We start from the raw sequence: 5,444 nt of genomic DNA, 5'->3' as shown, positions 1-5,444 counted from the left end.
CATAAGTATACGTATGTAAGTAGGGGAGATGGCCAGAGAGCGTTATTGGATTGCGTGTTGACAGGAGCACGAAAGAGAGACTTTGGGATGTTAATGTGCTGAGAGGTGCAACTAGAGAAATGTCTAATCATTATCTTGTGGAGGCTAAGGTGAATATCTTTAGAGGTTTTTAGAATACAAGAGAGAATATTCGGGTAAAGAGAGCGGTGAGAGTAAGTGAGCTTCGGAAGGAGACTTGTGTGAGGAAGTACCAGGAGAGACTGAGTGCAAAATAAAAAGAAAAAAAATGATAGCAAAGGACGTAAAGGGAGTGCGGGAGGAATAGGATGTATTTATAAAGGAATGATGGCTTGCACAAAAGATACTTGTGGTGTGAGAAGCGTGGGAGGTGGGCAGATTAGAAAACGTAGTGAATGGAGGGATGAAGAGGTATGATTATTAATGAAAGAGAAGAGAGAGGCATTTGGAGGAGTTTTGCAGGGAAATAGTGTAAATAACTGGGAGATGAATAAAAGAAGAAGGCAGGAGGTAAGATAAAAGTGCAAGAGGTGACAAAAGGGCAAATAAAAGTTGTGGTGAGAGAGTATCATTAAATTTTAGGGAGAATAAAAAGATGTTTTGGAAGACGTTAAATAAAGTGCGTGAGACAAGAGAACAAATGGGAACATCGGTGAAGGGGGCTAATTGAGAGGTGATAACAAGTAGTGGTGATGTGAGAAGGAGATGGAGAAAGAATTTTGAAGGTTTCTTCAATGTGTTTGATGATAGAGTGGCAGATATAGGGTGTTTTGGTCAAGGTGGTGTGCGAAGTGAGAGGGTTAGGGAGAATGGTTTAGTAAACAGAGAAGAGGTAGTAAAAGCTTTGCGGAGGATGAAAGCCGGCAAGGCGACGGGTTTCGATGGTATTGGAGTGGAATTCATTAAAAAAGGTGGTGACTATATTTTTGACTGGTTGGTAAGGAGATTTCATGTATGTATGACTCATGGTGAAGTGCCTGAGGATTGGCGGAATGCTTCCATAGTGCCATAGTACAAAGGTAAAGAGGATAAAGGTGAGTGTTCAAGTTACAGAGGTATCAGTTTGCTGAGTATTCCTGGGAAATTATATGGGAGGGTATTGATTGAGAGGGTGAAGGCATATACAGAGCATCAGATAGGGGAAGAGCAGTGTGGGTTCAGAAGTGATAGAGGATGTGTGGATCAGGTGTTTGCTTTGAAGAATAAATGTGAGAAATACTTAGAAAAGCAAATGGATTTGTATGTAGCATTTATGGATCAGGAGGAGGTATATGATAGAGTTGATGGAGATGCTCTGTGGAAGGTATTAAGGATATATGGTGTGGGAGGCAAGTTGTTAGAAGCAGTGAAAAGTTTTTATCGAGGATGTAAGGCATGTGTACGTGTAGGAAGAGAGGAGAGTGATAGGTTCTCAGTGAATGTAGGTTTGCGGCAGGGGTGTGTGATGTCTCCATGGTTGTTTGATTTGTTTATGGATGGGGTTGTTGGGGAGGTGAATGCAAGAGTTTTGGAAAGAGGGGCAATTATGCAGTCTGTTGTGGATGAGAGAGCTTGGGAAGTGAGTTAGTTGTTGTTCGCTGATGATACAGCGCTGGTGGCTGATTCATGTGAGAAACTGCAGAAGCTGGTGACTGAGTTTGGTAAAGTGTGTGAAAGAAGAAAGTTAAGAGTAAATATGGATAAGAGCAAGGTTATTAGATACAGTAGGGTTGAGGGTCAAGTCAATTGGGAGGTAAGTTTGAATGGAGAAAAACTGGAGGAAGTAGTGTTTTAGATATCTGGAGGTGGATCTGGCAGCGGATGGAACCATGGAAGCGGAAGTGAGTCATAGGGTGGGGGAAGGGGCGAAAATTCTGGGAGCCTTGAAGAATGTTTGGAAGTGTGAGAACATTATCTCGGAAAGCAAAAATGGGTATGTTTGAAGGAATAGTGGTTACAAAAATGTTGTATGGGTGCGAGGCGTGGGCTATGGATAGAGTTGTGCGCAGGAGGGTGGATTTGCTGGAAATGAGATGTTTGAGGACAATATGTGGTGTGAGGTGGTTTGATCGAGTAAGTCATGTAAAGGTAAGAGAGATGTGTAGAAATAAAAAGAGTGTGGTTGAGAGAGCAGAAGAGGGTGTTTTGAAATGGTTTGGTCACATGGAGAAAATGAGTGAGGAAAGATTGACCAAGAGGATATATGTGTCAGGGGTGGAGGGAACGAGAAGTGGGAGACTAAATTGGAGGTGGAAAGATGGAGTGAAAAAGATTTTGAGTGATCGGGGCCTGAACATGCAGGAGGGTGAAAGGCGTGCAAGGAATAGAGTGAATCGGAACGATGTGGTATACCGGGGTCGACGTGCTGTCAATGGATTGAACCAGGGCATGTGAAGCGTCTGGGGTAAACCATGGAAAGTTGTGTGGGGCCTGGATGTGGAAAGGGAGCTGTGGTTTCGGTGCATTATTACATGACAGCTAGAGACTGAGTTTGAACGAACGGGGCCTTTGATGTCTTTTCCTAGCGCTACCTCGCACACATGAGGGGGGAGGGGGTTGTTATTCCATGTGTGGCGAGGTGGCGATGGGAACAAATAAAGGCAGACAGCATGAATTATGTACTTGTGTATATATGTATATGTCTGTGTGTGTATATATATGTGTACATTGAGATGCATAGGTATGTATATTTGCGTGTGTGGACGTGTATGTATATACATGTGTATGTGGGCGGGTTGGGCCATATATATATATATGTATATATATATATATATATATATATATATATATATATATATATATATATATATATATATATATATATATATATATATATATATATATATCTTTTCTTTCTTCTTTCTTTCAAACTATTCGCCATTTCCCGCATTAGCGAGGTAGCGTTAAGAACAGAGGACTGGGCCTTGAGGGAATACCCTCACCTGGCCCAATTCTCTGTTCCTTCTTTTGGAAAATTAAAAAAAAAAACGAGAGGGGAGGATTTCCAGCCCCCCACTCCCTCCCCTTTTAGTCGCCTTCTACGACACGCAGGGAATACGTGGGAAGTATTCTTTCTCCCCTATCCCCAGGGATATATATATATATATATATATATATATATATATATATATATATATATATATATATATATATATTTCTGCTTTGTCGCTGTCTCCCGCGTTTGCGAGGTAGCGCAAGGAAACAGACGAAAGAAATGGCCCAACCCACCCCCATACACATGTATATACATACACGTCCACACACGCAAATATACATACCTACACAGCTTTCCATGGTTTACCCCAGACGCTTCACATGCCCTGATTCAATCCACTGACAGCACGTCAACCCCGGTATACCACATCGATCCAATTCACTCTATTCCTTGCCCTCCTTTCACCCTCCTGCATGTTCAGGCCCCGATCACACAAAATCTTTTTCACTCCATCTTTCCACCTCCAATTTGGTCTCCCACTTCTCCTCGTTCCCTCCACCTCCGACACATATATCCTCTTGGTCAATCTTTCCTCACTCATTCTCTCCACGAGCCCAAACCATTTCAAAACACCCTCTTCTGCTCTCTCAACCACGCTCTTTTTATTTCCACACATCTCTCTTACCCTTACATTACTTACTCGATCAAACCACCTCACACCACACATTGTCCTCAAACATCTCATTTCCAGCACATCCACCCTCCTGCGCACAACTCTATTCATAGCCCACGTCTCGCAACCATACAACATTGTTGGAACCACTATTCCTTCAAACATACCCATTTTTGATTTCCGAGATAACGTTCTCGACTTCCACACATTCTTCAAGGCTCCCAGGATCTTCGCCCCCTCCCCCACCCTATGATCCACTTCCGCTTCCATGGTTCCATCCGCTGCCAGATCCACTCCCAGCTATCTAAAACACTTCACTTCCTCCAGTTTTTCTCCATTCAAACTTACCTCCCAATTGACTTGACCCTCAACCCTACTGTACCTAATAACCTTGCTCTTATTCACGTTTAATCTCATCTTTCTTCTTTCACACACTTTACCAAACTCAGTCACCAGCTTCTGCAGTTTCTCACATGAATCAGCCACCAGCGCTGTATCATCAGCGAACAACAACTGACTCACTTCCCAAGCTCTCTCATCCCCAACAGACTTCATACTTGCCCCTCTTTCCAAAACTCTTACATTCACCTCCCTAACAACCCCATCCATAAACAAATTAAACAACCATGGAGACATCACACACCCCTGCCGCAAACCTACATTCACTGAGAACCAATCACTCTCCTCTCTTCCTACACGTACACATGCCTTACATCCTCGATAAAAACTTTTCACTGCTTCTAACAACTTTCCTCCCACACCATATATTCTTAATACCTTCCACAGAGCATCTCTATCAACTCTATCATATGCCTTCTCCAGATCCATAAATGCTACATACAAATCCATTTGCTTTTCTAAGTATTTCTCACATACATTCTTCAAAGCAAACACCTGATCCACACATCCTCTACCACTTCTGAAACCACACTGCTCTTCCCCAATCTGATGCTCTGTACATGCCTTCACCCTCTCAATCAATACCCTCCCATATAATTTACCAGGAATACTCAACAAACTTATACCTCTGTAATTTGAGCACTCACTCTTATCCCCTTTGCCTTTGTACAATGGCACTATGCACGCATTCCGCCAATCCTCAGGCACCTCACCATGAGTCATACATACATTAAATAACCTTACCAACCAGTCAACAATACAGTCACCCCCTTTTGTAATAAATTCCACTGCAATACCATCCAAACCTGCTGCCTTGCCGGCTTTCATCTTCCGCAAAGCTTTCACTACCTCTTCTCTGTTTACCAAATCATTTTCCCTAACCCTCTCACTTTGCACACCACCTCGACCAAAACACCCTATATCTGCCACTCTATCATCAAACACATTCAACAAACCTTCAAAATACTCACTCCATCTCCTTCTCACATCACCACTACTTGTTATCACCTCCCCATTTGCGCCCTTCACTGAAGTTCCCATTTGCTCCCTTGTCTTACGCACTTTATTTACCTCCTTCCAGAACATCTTTTTATTCTCCCTAAAATTTAATGATACTCTCTCACCCCAACTCTCATTTGCCCTTTTTTTCACCTCTTGCACCTTTCTCTTGACCTCCTGTCTCTTTCTTTTATACATCTCCCACTCAATTGTATTTTTTCCCTGCAAAAATCGTCCAAATGCCTCTCTCTTCTCTTTCACTAATACTCTTACTTCTTCATCCCACCACTCACTACCCTTTCTAATCAACCCACCTCCCACTCTTCTCATGCCACAAGCATCTTTTGCGCAATCCATCACTGATTCCCTAAATACATCCCATTCCTCCCCCACTCCCCTTACTTCCATTGTTCTCACCTTTTTCCATTCTGTACTCAGTCT

The sequence above is a fragment of the Panulirus ornatus genome, chromosome 9 (assembly GCF_036320965.1).
Source record: "Panulirus ornatus isolate Po-2019 chromosome 9, ASM3632096v1, whole genome shotgun sequence".
NCBI classification, from domain to species: Eukaryota; Metazoa; Arthropoda; class Malacostraca; order Decapoda; family Palinuridae; genus Panulirus; species Panulirus ornatus.
This window is presented reverse-complemented; position numbering follows the sequence as displayed.